General features: G+C 38.3%; 1 protein-coding gene across 10 annotated transcripts in view; it reads left to right on the forward strand.

The window, feature by feature from the left end:
• Positions 1 to 18,639, forward strand: part of INPP4B (inositol polyphosphate-4-phosphatase type II B) — a 315,749-nt gene that overhangs the window by 64,915 nt on the left and 232,195 nt on the right. The window contains exon 1 of one of the 10 annotated variants that reach the window (XM_048303081.1): positions 16,491 to 16,512. The exons of the other annotated variants lie outside the window; for them this stretch is intronic. The gene's annotated coding sequence lies outside the window, so the exon portion shown is untranslated. Of the gene's footprint in view, positions 1 to 16,490; positions 16,513 to 18,639 lie in introns of those variants that run through there. 10 annotated transcript variants of the gene reach the window in all.

Here is an 18,639-nt window from a genome sequence, read left to right on the forward strand (position 1 = left end):
GATTCCCAAATGTGAGCTGAATATGCTGCTAAATCATGCTCTAACAGCATTCATAACTACTGGATACTTAGAAAATATTTTATTTGTAGGAACATGAATGGAATAGTGCTAGTCAATGTGAAACACAGGGCAAGAGGATCACTAAGGGTCAGGGAAGAAAGGTGCCTAGAGAAAACACCAGCTTGAAAAAGTGGTGAATATGAAAGAAAATATCTAAATCCTTTTTATGGATTCTTTGCTTTCTGAAGGTGGAATTGGAATATATGTGCAATTATGTCTCAAAGAGTGTTTTTTCCAAATTGTACATCATGTGCTGTACCTTCCATGGCTCTTTTCCCTCACTGGTAGCAAGGTACCTGCTGTCTCTTGTAATAGCATTGCCTCCTGCGTACTGACTTCTCTCAGGTAAAGTGAGCGACCTTTTGTACTTAAAAAACTGTAGAAATTGCAGCTGGGGTGGGTCTGATTTGGTGAAAGAGTCATATTCTCTGCACCAGTTTGATTCTGCTGTCCCCAATTTGATATTCAGAGCTTTAGAGCAATGACTGCTGTAATTATTTCTTCACTGTAGCATTCATTTAAGCCGCTCTTAAAAAAAATAAATTAAAAAATTGGAATTGGGGCAGGTACTGTATATTGTTGTGTCTCATTTTCTTCCCAATTTCTCTAAATGAGAGCTGGAAATGCAGTTTGCCATGTGTGGAGTTGCTTTGATTAAATGAGGAAGAGATGTTTATGAAGTGTCACAGTTCCAGACCCCTATGCCCAAGGTGCCTGAAGAGCACCAAAGGGAATGTGCATTCTATGTGGAAAGCATTTGGCAGTAAACGCAGTATTGGACTGATGATCCTTTTTTCAGATGCCAGGGTTGCGTGTTTCCTGAACACTCCAAACTGGATTTTTGTACCTTGGTACATAAATAATTTAGCCCTTTTCTTGGGCTTCATTCATGTCAAATTGTTGCAGGGATAGTATGTTTCAGCTGTTCTTTTAGTCTAGTTGCCTCATCTTGGTTTTAAAGTAGTTTAGTTTAGCCAGGTCTGTTTGTTTCTTCCAGTTTCATTCTTTTCACCTTTGTTAGTTTTCTTTCCCTGTTTCTTGAGGGAAAGGTAGTTCGTTCTTCTTTTGTATGAAACTCCCAGTTCTTCATCTGCCTCTTACTTCTATTTCTCCCTTTAGCTTTTTGTCTTTGCATTTTGTCCAGTTTTTCCATTTTCATCTCAGCACCCTTCCTGCATTAGCTGTATTACTTTCTCACTTTATAGTGGTGTTTTTTCTGGTCTTTCATGTGACCCATGTTTTAGAGGCTACATAATTTCAGTGTTACCAGGCATATCAATATTATGTTGCAATTTTCAAGAAGCCGTTAAACCTGACATATTTTGTGATTCCTACTCTTGTATGTTGTAATTAACTCTAACTATTAATCAAGACAGAAAGGCCAGTAACTAATATAATGAACTAATTCCATGCCACATTATTAAAGTAAGTTATTATTTACTTTATGTGGGAAATATTTTATGTATGTTAGAAAGGATGTGGTAATGATGGAAAACAGTAAAATGGTTCAGTTAACAAACTGTGATTGCTTTTTCCATCTACTAAGGAGTCTGGTTGCTCAAGAGATGAATGGCTTTAACACCGACTCATTGTTCACCATGAAATAAGAAATACAGTGCCTCCTATTCAAATTTTAACAATCTGCTCCTAATTCAACACCCATTTAACCTTTTGAGCCAAATGATTTTCCAGTAAACCAGCAAAATCAGTAGCTTATCTTACAATATCAGCCAATCTTCACCTTTAGGTAGAGCATTTCTTAATATTTTAAACTGAAGGCTTCTTGGGCTACAGCTGCAAAACTACTGTAGTTTTTCTTGCTGCTTATAGAATGAAAACTGGTTGTATATAATTGTGTGCTTGACAGTGATGTTGCTACTAGAATTTGTATGGCTTGTGTTGACTTATTGACAACGAGCTCTTGAGCTTCTTTCAGTTTAAATACAGGGCATGGAATTAAATCTGCACTTTTTACTAATAACTGTAAAGCTGATGGACCTCAAATTTCGGGACTCCTAAATTTAATTTTCAATAAAAAAAAGTTGTTGATCAAAATTTTAAATCTATTGCTATTTCAAAACAAATTACAGCATTGTGTTAAAATTCTGCTCATATTTGCCACAAAATTCAAGGAGCTGGAGTTTTCTGCAGTATAAATGCAATTAAGTTTTGCTCGTCCTCTGTTGTGCTAATTTGTTTTACTTTAATAGAGGCTGGGTGAGAATCACAGAGGAAGGCTATAGTTATGCTTTGTTCATGACCAGAAGGCAAGTCCTGCAGAGAAAGCGTGTGGGGTTTTTCCATTTTCCTTTCTATTTTTTTCCCCCTGTGGTTCCCCAACCCCAAAAATTTATAGATAGATGTAGTATTAGGCTTATCCATCTTATTCTATTAGTTCTACAATTTAAAGTTTCATCAGTGTTATCCAGAAAGGGTCTCTTTACACTAAGATCAATCCAAATAGGCAGTGCAGGAGGAGGATTGCCTGGCTTTTGCTCTCTGGGAAAAAGGCGAAAGTTTGCTTTGAGGTCATCTGTGGGGTTGGATCATGTTCCCTGAGGTTTCCCTGTGGTGTGGCTGGGTTGAAGGTGTGCTGGGCAGATGGGAGGCCTCTGATGCACCAGACCTCCTGCACATCTTTGGAAGGCCCACCCTTGCTCTGGAGCCTGGTGCTGTTTGTCTCAAGGAGCTATAGAACAGCAATCTCTTTGTTATGTGAGGGTTCTGTGTTGACCTGTTTTTCTAAGATTACACAGAGACAAAGTTGTCCTCCTCTGCCTCTGTTGGAGCATGGGTTTTCTTGCCTTGATTAGTTCTCTTTGGAAAAAAATACAGGAAATAAATTTTTGTTTTCAGCTAACAATTAGAAATATCGTGATACAAATCAGTTCATGTAAAGATCTGTCAAAATAATAAATTGGTTACAAAACCTTTTCAGCTGCTCACAAAAACATGGATCAGAGTCATAAATTGATCTGATTTGGGAAATGACAGGTAGTGGGTAGCCATGGATGGCTAGGAAGCTAACAGGCTGCAGCCTCCATAGATGAGAGATGTATTGCAGAAGAAACTCCAGGAAAAACAAAACCATTTCCTGTCAACAATTCTTATGAGGAGTTGTGTACACATCGAATGAATGAAGAAATGCTCCTGCATGTCTATTACCTGTGAGGAGAGATAAGATAGAATTGAACTGCGGGCTGTAGGACATGCCTGCAGAGGCACATGGCAGCACAAAGGAGCACATGGCGGCACAGAGAGGCTTGTCTCCGCCGGACCCTGGGGGGAGGAGGTGTCACACGGCAGAGCCCTACAGAGAGGAGCCCGCCGGGAGCTGACAGATGGATGAACAGCGAGTGATCACCCCATAGAAGGACATTGAGAAAATGTGTTGCTGATGTGGCAACATGGGATAGGTCACGCCATGTAAGGAAATACCGTGCCTTAGAAAAGTGTATAAAACCAGCGCCTTCCTTTGAATAAACGATTCCGATTTCCTGCCGGTCTGGGTCTCTGTCTCAGTCACTCACAATTACCCACCTTCTCCTCCTGGTTTTGGATGGGTTGTTTTGGCTTTGTTTTTTAAAAGCCCCTTTCTGTATTTTGTCTTTGAACCATCTAGGACAGAAGCTTTAATTGTTGGCAATACAGAAAATCTGGCAGCTGCTCTCAGGAATAATTTTGTAGATTTAGGTCTCTTCAACTGTATTTATTTTTGGTTCTGGTGACTAATTTGATGTATTTTGATTTGGGAATATTCTGTGGAAGGCCAAATTCATACTCTAATCTTGCCATGAATAAGTAGGTAGTATATATAACTTTGTTACTCATAAATAAACCACTCTTTAGTTATTAGTATGTAGCTTATCATGTGAAATAATATAAATATGGGAGGAAAAGCCAATAAATAAAATGTGCTGTTGTTTGTGGACGCAGAAAAAACGATTTTTACATGAAGAAAAAAAAAAATTTGGAGTGAAAAACTGCATCTACTTAAAGTATTCCACATAGAGAAATAATAGTGAAGGATTAAAGCAAAAGGTCAATCCCTGGATTGCCAGCAGTATTTTGTTCAGTTGGAGGATTGAACAGCAGGTGTGGCACACTTACGTTTGTATTGACAGGTGGTGTTTTTCTTGAAGGTCAGCAGCTACATCAGGTGAAAATTCCATGCTCAGGCAGGAGACACTTTGATTAGTGATAACAGCGTTAACAAATTGATTTACTTATTTTGCTATAGATTCTAAAAACAAAAATAATTGTTGTATCTTGTGCTTTATTAGTTTTGGTTTTAGTTTTATTATTTTGTAGGCTTAGCAGTAACAGGATGGTGCCTCCATCTTGCTTATCCTCTGTACAAAGTTCAACAAGAGCAAGTGCCAGACTCTGCGCCTGGCATGGGGCAACCCTGGATGTATGGACAGACTGGGGAATGAGAGGCTGGAGAGCAGCGCTGTGCAAAGGGACCTGGGGGTCCTGGCTGATGGAAAGTTGAATGTGAGTCAGCGGTGCCCTGGCAGCCAAGAGGGCCAGCTGTGTCCTGGGGGCATCAGGCACAGCATCGACAGCTGGGCAAGAGAGGGGATTGTCCCGCTCTGCTCTGCACTGGGGCGGCCTCACCTCCAGTGCTGGGAGCAGTTTTGGGTGCCACAATATAAAAAAGATATTAAGCCATTGGAGAGGGTCCAAGGGAGGGCCACGAGGATGGTGAAGGGCCTTGAGGGAAAGGTGTGTGAGGAGTGGCTGAGGTCATTTGGTCCGTTCAGCCTGGAGAAGAGGAGGCTGAGGGGAGACCTTATTGCAAACTACAATCCCATACTTCTCTTGTGAGGGAAGCAGAGGAGCAGGCACTGAAATCTTCTCTGTGGTGACCAGTGACAGGACCAGAGGGAATGGCTTGAAGTTGTGTCAGGGGAGTTTTAGGTTGGATACCAGGAAAAGGTTCTTCACCCAAAGGGTGATTGAGCACTGGAACAGGCTCCCCAGGGAAGTGTCACAGCACCAAGCCTGACAGTTCAAGGAGAGTTTGGACAATATTCTCAGGCACAGGCTGACCCTTGGGGTGTCCCGTGCAGGGCCAAGAGTTGGACTTTGATGGTCCTTGTGGGTACCTTGCCACTGGGGGTATTCTATAATTGTCATTTTAAGTATCATCAACCAAAAGGTTTAAATGCTCAAAAGGCTCAGGAGACAAAAAGGCAGCTGAATCTTGCTTGGTTTTAAATTAGTTCAGCTTGACTTCAGCCAGCAGATCTGCATCTCATAATGCCTTATGAGGTTCTGGCATAATAGGCAAAGGCCGCTGACGTTCTAACTGTAATGCGTAAAGTCTTCATAGATTGTCAGGAAAGTGTATCAGCTTTCTCATTTTAGTTCCTATTCTGTTCACAACTTCCCTGACTCTTTGAAATTTGTCATTTGCCCATTTCTAATTTGGGCAGAAGAAAGCAAATGAATTGATCTGGTGCGTTCAATTGATAGGGATGGGTGAGGTTATTTGTTTCCTTTGAGCAACTTTTGAGCTGGTAGTCTCAAAATTTGGTATAAAAGTGTTTTGCACAGGACAGAGGTGGGACTGAATGCTTTTATATTCTCATTTTTAGTATCCTTAGTATAATGAGCAAGTCAAACTAACCTTACAATTTCTCACAGTCTCTGTTCTGCTGTGTTGTAATTTCTAATTTGTAGCCTCAAAGAGTTGCTCTAGATCCCCTGATCTTTAGACTGTAGCATTGTTCCCATCTGCTCTATTGCACAAAGCATTGCTTCATCTGCAGAGAAGCAGGACTGAAAACATAGAAAATCTCTAGATATCATATTTTATGCCTTCATCTCCTACTTCTTAATAGAAATAAACTAAGTTTAATCTTCATGGTAACTGGATTTTAGAAGTGGAAAAATTGGTGTTAAACATTCTCAAAATATGAACAAAGTGATTTGGAAATTCTTCTCTGAACTCAGTCATTTTCTTTGGAGAAATCTTTGTTTTAAATTGAAATACTGATTTGGATATATATTTCAGTGTATGAGGTTTGTTCTGCTGGCAAGCACCCCAGCAAATTTGTGCTCTAAGCAGCATGCTGATTGCATTAGAGAGAGAGAACCATTATCTTTGCTCTAAGTGATTTGAGATGATTTGCCCTAGATCAGCTAGTCCATGAGGCTCTGTAAGCATGCAGCAGACTGCTTTCCCTTTATGTGCTAAATGGTTGCCTGAGAAAATAAATGTGGCATCCCAGTGTGTTGCTTTTTCAGTCAGATATTTGAATTTATGTCTATATGTGTGCAAGCAGAGCCGTGTGTACCTGGAAGGACAGAAGGGGAGGGAAGCAGTGATAAACATTTTAGAAGGCATCACAAACTGCATGTTCAAACTGCCAGAATTGCTGCTACAGGAAAACAATATATGGTACATATTGCATAGCAGTAAGCATTTCTATTCCTGTCTTAAGCATGTGAAGAAATACCACAGCTCCCTGTTTCTGCAATCCAGAAAAGTGCACCACCGCAGCACATGGCTCATCCTATGCCTGCCAGTCTTTACTATTTTTCAAAACACATTCTAAAAAGCTAAATTGACTCTTTTTCTTTACTCCAAGTTCATAAATGGCTTAGAATAATCTATTTAAGGTGAAGGATGTTAGCATGTGCTACAAGTTGTGAGTGCTTTCACACTCCAGTATGAATTTTTCAGTTTTTGTGTCCCTCAATGTGCTGTGCAGGTAAACTACAGTTTCTTGTAGTTCTCAGGGCATCATGGAGTAAGGGTTTCTCTGTTCTGCTGAGACGTCTGAAATGCTGATGGAAAGTGCTGCTTAGAGTCAGTTTTCTGAAAGGTCTTTTAAAGAAAAGTAAATTGACTGAGGCCAGATTAGGGATATATTTTTTTTCACCCTCTGTAAATTTTAAAGCATTTTCAAATTCCCCTATTTCTTAAGGAACCTTCATGATTTACTGGCAAAGTTAATTTCTTTAACATGAATAGTTAGTTATCCTGCCTCTTTCTCCTAAGAACTGATAATTAACTGAAATTCTCATATTTGAGCTGCTACATTTATCATGAAGAACACATTTAACATGAATGCTTTCCCATGTAAACTATCTGAAATATTTGTCTATGCAAAATATCTAAATGCTTTGGGTCGTGTTGAATACCAGAGGTGTAGGCTTGTTAATATCTTGAAATAATTGTGCTTTGCCTTCTGAGAGAGGACACTTGGGTTTTAGCTGTGTATCAGCAGGTGGTATTTCCCTTGCACTAAGGAGAATACTTCTGGATATAAAGTAGTTCTCTTGTCTGAACTCCTCCTTTATCAGCCTCTTATTCTTCATGTAAATGTGCTAATACACTGGGGAGCAAAGATGTGATTTGTGTCTAGGGTAGGGCTTTGCTTGGGGATGTTTCCCACCAATCTGTTTCACGTAGATGTGTTCAGCTTTCCATGGAATTGAGTAGCTCAGATCAAGAAGGTGTTACCAGCTCTCTGCTGTCCACACAATCCAGGCAAAGTAGAGTTTGCCTGGTGTTTTGCTATGCTTTAATGCCCAAATATTTTCTCTACAATGTTTATGTGATATCAAAGCAATTTCTATGAATTCAGGGACGCTAATGGTTTCACTTTGAAATGAACCTATGTGATAATAGGGTCCTTTGGTGTTTCAGAATCATGTTCTCTTTCTTAGAGTAGAATAGGTGAACAGGAGAGAAGAATAGGTGCTGAGTGAAAAATCATCCTGTTTGCAAGGGCTGTGGGAAGGATTGAGACATGGTTTCATGTTTTCAGATTCTGCAAATGTGGGTATATTTTCTGTACTGTTCACTGGACTGTAAAGTAAAAAATTATTATCCACAAATTTTATAGTAGCTATGTTGTTTTTGAAGCCTGTTATATTTTATCTTCCGAGGTGTGGTAGTTTTGTTTTTTTTTTTCTTCCTCCTGCTTCTCCTGGAGTCAATCTCTTGTAGAATTAAAATGAGATGCTAAAAATTATCAGATATAAATGGCAGCAGTTTCCCAGCCACAGATTAGGTATCCCAATCTCTTCTTGGGGGAATTATTCTCTCAACATTTAGCTAACAGCAGAAAATTGAAAGAGGGATGGTTTACTTTGAGTTGTTATGCTCATGCTCTCCATGTGCAAGCAGACTTGTTTGCTTCAGGGTACCTTAAAAGGACGTTCACTAATTATGTCTGTGGGCTTTGCATGTGAAGAATGGATGGATAAATTTAAAAAAGAAATGGAGAGCAGTCTGAGTAGTTACAGATATAGCTAGGATACAAAAAGATAATTTTTCTTTGTAAAGAGATAATAGAAATAATATAGCTGGCTTTAGGAATCGGCTCTCCACATGATTTGGCTGTCTGAATTCATAAGGATATTGCTATGCTAGGAGTCCTACACTCTAGTGAAGAAAGATGGTTTCTAATGGCCTTGGCAATAGCTGGGAAATCACGTCTGGAAATCTACATATACAGATCAAATAATACCCTGGCACATAGGAATGAATTGCGGATCCCAGGGCCATTTCTTTCAGTTTTTATAATAAACCAGAAAAATCTGGTGCAATGAAAAGACTTGTGCTCGAATATATGCCTCAATGTATTGCAGTCCTTCCTTCCCCCAGCCTGCCCCTGTGGCATTCAGCTGGGCTGTGCCCCTTGTCTTCCTTGTGCAGATAAATAAGGCTAATAATTCTAAATGTAACAAAAATGCACAGTAGGCCTAATATGCAATATATGCAATAATTAAGAATACTTTTACTATTATGTACTTGACATTTTTAGGTCCCCAAAAACACCTAAATATCCCTTTCTTCTATTCCTCTAATTAAGCCGCTGCTAAAGTGAGAGAGTAAATAATTTGAGTAGAATGGAAACTGTGTTCTAACAGAAAAATGTTGCTTTTCAAACTTATTTGTCCACCAGTGGTATGAACTCTGTTCCAAGTTCAGGCCAGAGAGGAATACAGGGTTTTCTCCTTTGTTTTAAGATAGTGCAAATAATTGTAATAAGAGCGCAAGCTCTGCAGGCTGTTTTTAGTGTATTTATAATGTTTCCTTGTAAAATCATTACCAAATTCTTATGTTACTTTTTTATTAACTCTAATCATTTAGGATAAGATTGGCCTTGGAACCAGCAAATCAAAAGCTTGATCAACTTATTTAATCAAAGCAATTAATTCAAAATTCAGGCTTGTTCATCTAAGAGCAACTATTTGAAGAAAAGGGTAATATTTCTTCTTTCAACACTGTAAGTGTTGGTACCTCATGACAGAAATCTGTCTCTAGAAGAGGGAAGGGTGGGCATGGCTAGAAGAAAACCTGCTTCAGGCTAGTAGACCTTTATTTTTTTCCTCTGCTTGGAAAGGAAATTTAAAAAGTGGTTTTGTTGCATGCAACAGCACTGAGCCTTGAGGGGAATCCAAGTGAAACAGATGAGCTTTGGTTCATTTTTTATAACTTCTGTGAATGTGAAAATACTTTTTCACTGTATGCAGTCCCAAAATAGTGTGTTCTGTCTTGTCCTTGATGGTCTTTCAAAATGGGGGACCATTAGAGTAAGTAAGGTCTCCACAACTACCTGAAAGGAGGGTGTCTGTTTCTTCTCCCTGGCAACAAGGGTGAGAACAGGAGGACAGAGTCTCAAGTTGTGCCAGGGGTGGTTTAGATGAGATAGCAGGAAAAATTTGTTCATCAAAAGAGTTGTCCAGCCTTGGAACAGGCTGACCAGGAAAGTGGTTGAGGCACCATCCCTGGGGGGATTTAAAAAGTATGTGGATGTGGCACTCAGGGACATGGTTTAAGTGGGCTTGGCAGTGCTGGGTTAATGGTTGGACTTAATGATCTTAAAGGTCTTTTCCAACCTAAATGATTCTGTGGTTCTTATTTTGTTTAATTTTTCTGACCTGGATGAGAGTAGTATTCTCACCTGTCTTGTGAAATGTTGTGAATTACATAGGTATTTCTTTCAGAAGTGTGAATTTCTCACTGGTAGTTTAAGTATGTAATTCCATTTTTAAAAAAGAATTCCCTTGTCTTTCTTTCTACCTGTGTTAGCGGAGAGTTCAAAAGCACAAAATCGTTTTCAAATCAGTTTCATCTCTGTTTTCAAACTGTTGGTAAGCAAATACATGGTTGCCTAAATGTATCTGCTGTACTGGTTTTAGGAATCTGATGTGACTGCCTGTCCCTGATGCCAGACACTGATGCTTGCTACTTCAGCTTTTCTGTAATGCAGCTTTCTGCAGCACTTGAAAATTATGAAATGAAATAACAGAAATGAAAATTAGAACTGCTGTACAGAAGAGAGCAAAATATAAAGTGTTTGATAATGTCAATTTTGCTGATTAAAAAAATCTATTTTAAAAATCCCCAAAGCTCTTAAGAAGCATATCCCAAATGACTGAGACTGTTATTAAAGAATGTTTTTGGAGTTTATAGAGCTACATTTATGTTATGATTGTGTTACTCCCCAGATCAAAGTTACAAAATAGATGACTAGAAAGAAGATTTCAGCTGTCTGAGAACTTTAAAAGACAGACAGACAGTCGCTGCTGTTGTGAAATTTCATTCATTAAACATAGTAGGAGTATAATACTCTTAAGTGAAGCAAGAAATTTAAATTATTTAATTGTGGAGTAATGCCAAATTTCTTGTAGCTGCTTTTTTTTTTTTTTTTTTTGTACTACAAATGATTATAAGGATATTACTGGTTGTCTTTCAGGGTTTTAGCTGCAGAAAATCTGCTATTTTAGGTCATTTTGTTCTCATGGTGTTCTCACTTTGATGACTGACATGTTCAGACGGGAGAGTGTTAAAAACTGAGTAAGTTTTTTTGCTCGCAGAGGTAACAGTTGCCTCTGTGTCTGTCTGCTCCATTTTGAGCAAATCCCCAAGTTTCAGCCTGTTGGGATTCACAAGTAGGCTGAAGTGTAGATGTTGAGGAAGCTCCAGAACTGAACATGGTGGGGCAGAAAAAGCTTGACTTGCGCAATAAATATACAAAGTTTGAATTATGGGACACACCAGACATGTTCTTGAATCCTTGCCCTGCCAGCTGTGCAGGCATAACTAGTACAATAATTTTATTTGTCTTTTCAGAGATGGTGAGCTAATGAGAAGCAGAAACTTGGGGAGAAAATGTGGCCATTGGTTTACATGAGATCTTCTTCCACTTTCCTCTGTCACCAGGCAGTTCTTAAGGTCAGACTTCACATGAGGTAATCAAGTGTGAGATTAAATCATTAGAAGCAGTGGCAGAGGAAGTGAGATAAATGTCTTTTCTCTCTCTATGTGACATCAAGTTCACTGTGAAATGGTACACAAGGACCTTGCTGATTTGAAAGAGCCAATACTGGTCAATAACCTGTTCATTTGGCAGTAACTCCAGTGTTCTGCTTGTCTGCCCTCAACTTTCATAGAGGCAGGAGCTGAGGGATGTTGTTAAGTGTGAGTAAGTGGCATGGTGGCCTTGAAATGCAGTAGGGATAGTACCATTGCATGGTTTGGAAATTTATTTTTCTGACACTCTAGATTCTGTTTTGATTGCAGATTCCTCTGCATTGTTGGCAACATCCCACACTGAACTAGTATGTCCTTTGAGCTGCATCAATGTTAAAATCTTGAAATTAAAAGAAAAAGCATTTTTTGTAGTATTTATTTGCTTAGGTATTAGAACTGAAATGCTTAACTTACAGGAGTTTACAATTTTGCTAGTGACTTGTCTTTGATGGGTTATACAGTTTTTGTTGACCATAACTTAATGGCCATAGAATTTGCAATTATGTGAATTAAAAATTCCCGTGATGAGGTGATTAAAGTGGTTGTTGCCTGGATATGGAAGTGTAGGCCAGCTGTTTAATAGTGAAGTCAGACTTTTCTTGTTATATACATGAAGGAGTGAGAGACGTTCTTTACAGTAAAGAGAAGTTATTCAGAAAGACAAAACCAGTAGATCAGAGCTGTATTAGCCGAGTGTACATTGATGGAATGGTAGGGTATGCTTATGCAAAACAGTGGGAATAGATTCCCAACTTCAAATGCTGTTTACTCAGGTCATGCCTTAGGTTTTAACTTCTATTTTATATATTTTATATTTTTCAAATTCTGTACTGCTTAGTGTGTAACTCTGAAGTTTCTTGTAGCCTGTTAATTTCTGCTCTCTCATGCTAGGTAGACATAACAAAGCCTCTCCAGGCCTGCTCTCCAAGGACACCCAGACCATCCTAGGCCCAAAAACTATAAACCAAAAGCTTCTAAAGGGGAACAAGCAGAGAGAAAATTACATCATTAAACTGAAGCTTTAATTGGAGAATTAACCCTGATATGCAAATGAACCAAACCTATAAAGGTGTGAAGAACTCAGGACCTGTTGTCCATCTTGGGGTCCATCTTGGCAATAGCCTCTGGCTCCCCAGGGTGTACCTTTGAAGGCCTTTCAAGTAAATACCTACCTTTATTCCCTTACTCCTTTCTAGTCTCTGTTTATAGGAGGCCTGATAAGGCATCACAGGTGCCATGGAAATACTGCAAGGAATTGTATTTTACACTTTCTTGCTGCTCTGTGTTGGCTGTGGGAATTAAAACTGGACCCCTGTGTGCCATTCAGAACTGGGCACAGGAGAAGTGGCACAATGGAGACTGAAAACTGCATGCAGAGATAGGATTGCTCAAATTCTCTTGTTAGTGTTGAAGCTTATATCTTGGAATGGAAACTTTTTATTAAGGCAAGCCAGTAAGACAGCCTTTTGGATTTGGCTACTGTTTTTAATGAGGCTTTGGGGTTCCAGATCCATTTAAGACTTCGCTAAACTACTCCTAGTGAAAAACTGTGTGGAAATCTGGTCTTGAAACCTTATGGTAATGACTTTTAAAAATTTCTTTAAAAAACCCCAAACCTGAGGAAGACCTCTAACAGCACAGGCAAAAAGCCTTCCCTGGAACAAGTTCAGTGCCCAAGACTTTTCTGTTCAACCAGTGGAAGTATTATTTTTATTATGGTGTCATTTTGTACTGCACTCTATTGTCATGTTTCTGAAGTGTTCCATTTAGATTGAAGTTGTAGCCAAAGGGAGTCTAAATTATGTAAATCTTGTCAAAACCACTGCTCAAACCCTAGAGGAATTACTTCTTGCTTCCTGTACATAAATATAATTTAAAATCCAGGGGTTCCTAAAGAACAGAGAGACAGCCTGTATAAGAACCATTAAAAAAAAAAAATTATTTTAGAGAGACCTAACTCATGCAGAGACAGAAATCCTGTTAGGCCAAGTTTCAATTCAGTTTTCTTTTTTGACTGTTTTATGTCTTCTTTTTACCTATTTTTGATGCTTAAGAAATGCTCTTCTTTTGATGCTTAGGAAAACTCTTCCCATTTTCATCTTAGAGATGAATACTATTTTATTTGACTACATGAGGAAAATGAAGGTATTTTGTATTTAATGTCTCTGTGTATAAATCTAATTGGATAATAATTTTTTCTTCATGGGTGAAGCTGGACATGACAACCCTCTCCAGGAAAAGACAGTGAGGGGCTATGTGGACCTGCTTTACACAGGCTGCTCGTAACCACAGAGGGACAGAAACCAGAAAGTGTTTATGGAAAATACCAAGCAACAAGATGGACCTCATTTGAATCTGACATTACCAAGTTTTTTAGATTCAAATTGGCTTCCTCAGCAATGCACAGCTGGAAAGATGCAAACGCTGCTGGCATCTTGCTGGACATGCCGAGAATAACCCTGTAATTAGGGATATGTGTTACAGGCAGCTTACTGAGGGAGAGGAGTTGATTTTGATGGGGGGTTTACATAGCCTTGGAAAAGGAAAACTACTGGGTTTTTTTCAATCCTTAGTGACTTTCATGCAACATAGTAGAACCCTTTGGTAAAAAGAGACTCTGTAATGCTTTTACAATGACTGAAAAGGAAGAAAATTGTTTTAGGTATTGTAAAGAGCAGAGTAGCTAGCAGTATTATAAGATTATCTTTTCTTTCTTTCTCCATCCTACAAGAAATTTTGCAGCAAAATAGCAATCTGTGTTGTATCAGTGATTCTACTGAATGTGCGGATTGTAGCTTCATCCAAAACCCGACCTGTGAAATGGAATTTGTCCTTAGTGTAATTCCTGAGTCACTGATGAATTGCAAGGGACACATTTGACCCACAGATGTGGAGATGGCAGCTGAAAAGCATGGAATAAGCCATCATGTTTCTCAGTACACCTTAAGATTTTTTGCTTCTTAATGCACCCTCTTGGTGTTTGTTTTGTTTTGTTTGTTTTTGTTTTGGGGTTTTTTGTTTTTAATTTTTAAAGCATTTTCAAAGCTCAATGTCAGTGCAGAATTCAGCCTAGTAGACATGGTTTCTAATGTCATTGTTGGGTTTTTAAGCAGTGTAAATGTATAAACACTGTTTTTAATGTACAAGAGAAATATATTCTCAAGTAAACGTGGTCTAAACCCATGTTTTGGAGCAAATCATTATGGAAGTGTCGAAACTGATTTTCTTCTTTTGATTTCCCTTCTTTTTGTCTCTCTAAATGCCCCCTTCATGAAAGACATGAAAAGTGAAGGTTTGGTTTCCTATTTTTGTTAACTGCACCAGAGCTGTATGGGAGTCCAGTCAATGCATTTAAGCAGAGAAGCAGGCAGGCAGATTTCCCAGAGTTAGAGGCATCTAGGAAGAAGACTTGAAATTACCATTCTGAACTTTCTTTCTTAGTTTGTTTCTTAAAGTAGCCCTGAAACTTTTTAATGGGCTTAATTTCAGTTACCTAAAATCAAACCTGGGGCTGGGTAAGAGGATGCCATCCTAAAAAAAAGTGAAGATTTCTAGATGATTTGTTTATCTGCAGTCACGCCTCTTTAGCATTTGTAGTTTTCAAAGGTTTTATGGTCTATTAAGTGATACTTGCTGTGAGACTGGCTCTTGTATTACAATGTGACAGCAGTGGCACAGCACCAGGAATTTGAAGTTTTTTGGAACTGTACAGTGAACTGTACCAGCTGCGGGAACAAGCCTCCTTGTCAATTAGTACTTTGAATGCAGAAATCTTTTTAAAATGAGAATTGCAAAACGTGAGTCTTCTAATCGAGTACATTCTTTCCCTTTTAGTTTCTCGTTCTTAATATTTGGATTCTTTTATATGTGTGCCAAGCATGTTTTAGCACAAGTAATTTACCTTTCATTGGATTTTTTAAAGTTCCATGCTGTGTATTCCAAAGGGTCTGATTATTTTCCAGTTTTGGAGGGGGGGGATGCTGCTTCTTAGGGCTGATTTTCCAATTACACCCTTGGAAAGGGAAAGGAAATTTGCTTGGTGTGGCAATAAATGCTTAATGATATTGTGATTAAAGTAGAGACTCATATAGCCCAATGTCACTACATTTTGAGTACCTTTCAGACTTACAGTTTTTTTAAGTATGAAAAGATCTTTAAAGAGTAGCCTAAAATCCATCATGTAAGGGGTGAATATATTCTTAATATAATTTAAAAGGCTATATGAGAAAGGATGGAAAAATAAGTTTGAATATACCTTAGGGTATTCTTGATGTAGTTTTCAGGTAATTTCTATAATAATTCAATGTAAAGTACTTGACTATAATTATAAGACTTTTCCCCAAGAAATATATCTGGTCATAAAGTTCGAACACTTTAGAAAGATTCTCATTTTTCTTTCAAATTGTTTGAATTTGGCTTTTTTGACTAATTATTGTCCTGTGAGTCACTGGATAATCATCTACAGTTCATTAATGGATGTTCTATTTACTTCTCCTTTACTGTTTTTGTCTTATTGAGTGTCTTGATGATTTTTGACGCCGTTCCCATCTCAGCTCTGATGGACTGAGGATCTTTTAAGAGAAAGGAAAGAACAGTATATTTTGGGCCAAGAGAAGAGGGGGATGAAGTGAAAAGATCCTCTTTAATGGTAGAAAAGCAGTAAAAGGAATAAAACTGAACACTTTATGAATGGTTTAAAATTATTTCTCCAGGGCAGAGAGCTGCTTTAAGGGGCATGAAAGGAAAGTTTCACTACTGTTACAGCCCTGAAGAGTGATAAATGTCCCGCTTACCTATCACACAAATCATTCAGCTTCCATAATAGTGCAGCTCATTTAATACTTGTATTTGAATTTTTGCCACTACTCATAATCTTTAAGCAATAGTTCTCACCAAGTACATTTATATTTCAGGCTCTATTCCCAGAGGTGTGTTTTTATACTTGTATTCAAGCTGGATTTCATTTTATTTCTGGTCCACACACCTTATCTCTTTAACTTCTGCTGAACTTTATTTCTCAGGCTCTTGTGTTGGAAATAGTGTTCCCACTTGAATTCTGCATTAGCTCACTTATGGATGTGGATGAAATAAATATTTCTCTAAGGTCTGTCACTTTCTTCACTTCAGAGATGAAAACTTTGCAAGTCCCACTATTATCTTGGTATCCCAAGGTAAGCTGCTCTGTAAAGGTGAGATTTAATCTGAAATCATATAAAAAGAAGCAAGTAACATGTTGACAACAGAGGAAACGAAAGGGAGAAGGAGGTGGGACAAAGTAAAAGTGATGAATTGTGATGTCACTGTTGATACTATGAACACATGTTTTTCTTTATTAGAAGTAGTAGTAGTATGGTGACCAGGGTGGCAGGAAAAGCAATTTGTTTGACCACTCTGTGTACAGTTCTTAGATTATTTGATATATCTTTTCCAGCTCTTTTCACCAAGTGGGGCCAGCAGAGTATTAAGGACCTCTAAACAGGTCTCCTCATATACAAACAGCAGTCGTCCACTTAGGAAATCCATGTGATCCAGCACTGCATGTGAGAATAGAGAATGTAGAAAATGCTTTACAAAGCTCTAGCACTAACACAGCCACTTGGTTAGAATTGGATTGCCTGATTTTCTGCCCCCCCGTGCAATGGAATAATCTTGTCAAATTATGTAGGAAGCTTGGTAGCCACAGTGTCACAGCAGGTTAGTGGCAGAATTACGTCAGGTTTCCAGTGTTTGACTATTTAGGGATTTCATAGACACGGTGTCCGAGACTGTGCGGAAATTGACAATTTTTAATAAAAAAACACCATCACAACCGTTCAAGTCTTACTTTTTTTCATTTTTTATTTGCTTTTGAGATGAGCAGCAAGAAAGTTTCACTGTTCGCCTACTTCATGTGTACACTCTTGTTCTGATTCAGGAAAAAGCCCTAGAACAGTACTTTTACTCTGTGTGTCTCAGTTGTTTTCCTGTTCAAGTTGAATGTGAATTAATTGGTAGGATATATTAATACTTGCTTGCATAAGGAATGCATGATTTTGATATGCTTCTAGATGGATTTGCTAGCTATTTGTTGGATTAAATATTTAATATGGTAATCTCTGGCCGCAGTTGAATATTGTCCTAGATCAGTGAAACTTCTCTGAGTTGTAGGTCTATCTAGAGATTATCCATTTTTTATAATTATTGGTATTATTTTAATGTCTGTTCTGTTCTTTGTCACATTCTTCTGCAAGAAGAGATTCGGCTGTGCATCACAGAAACCTCTTTGTATCAAGTTACAGAAAACTAGCTGAATAGTTATTCTGCAGCTGTTGCCAGCCTAAAAAGTGCTACTAGGTAATTTCATAGTATTTTCAGCTGAAGAAGGATCTGGAAATAGTTTACAACAATGGGTGCATAGTTTTTCACACCAGTTTTTGCAAATGGGAGATCTATATTGGACTTCAAATTGTGATGCCCAAGCCATGTAAACAGCACCTGATAAAGCTGGCAGCAAAAGAAAAAAATCAAAACCCAAACCATTAGAGTTAAGGTAGCATTATGAGATAACTGAATTTATTATTGGTAAGATACAAGGCTAATTTCTTTGTGTTCTAGATACGTAGATATACTTATTAATTGCTTTTTTTTTACCATTAAAACTTTCATTACTTGAGTCCTGCCTGCTTTTCGTCAGTAATTTCTCTGAAGTCCTGCCTTGGAAAGTGGGATGTTGTAACATAAAATGCTGAAACAAATTGGCTAAGCCTTTCAAAAGATTATTAAGCAGAGCAGACTTTAGGATTGAATGTCTACAGGTGTATGTTCACAGTGACTTTGCTTTAGGATTAACTTCTATTAAGTTTGAATTTCAGGACTTGACCATACTTGTCCTTTTTTTTTTGTTAGTTTTCCAAATTTCACATTCATTTGAAAAAGGTTATGCTTCCTGGAAGGTAGAAGCCGTATTGGCTGGCTTCACATGTTTTCCTCCAGATTATAGGATAGACTTAGAGAAGCCTCTCAGTTGATACTGTACTGAGCGCAAAAGTACCTTATTGAGTTGTTAAGATGGGACATGGGGAAACTGTCTTGCTGCTCATCTCAAAACATTAGATACTTACAAAAATAGGCTGTAGCTCCTTGTGTTTTCAGGCCCATTTTCAGGGGTGGTTTGTTCGTAGCGTTACCACCATATGCTTCATTTTGGCTGAGGTCACACTGGAAATGGGAAAACATTTTCTCTTTTTATTAAACTCTTAAGCTGTTTTTTATTGTTCACATGGCTATTGCTTTCAACCATTTGAGAGACTGAGATCAAG

Source organism: Corvus hawaiiensis, chromosome 5 (assembly GCF_020740725.1).
Source record: "Corvus hawaiiensis isolate bCorHaw1 chromosome 5, bCorHaw1.pri.cur, whole genome shotgun sequence".
In the NCBI taxonomy this organism is placed as follows: Eukaryota; Metazoa; Chordata; class Aves; order Passeriformes; family Corvidae; genus Corvus; species Corvus hawaiiensis.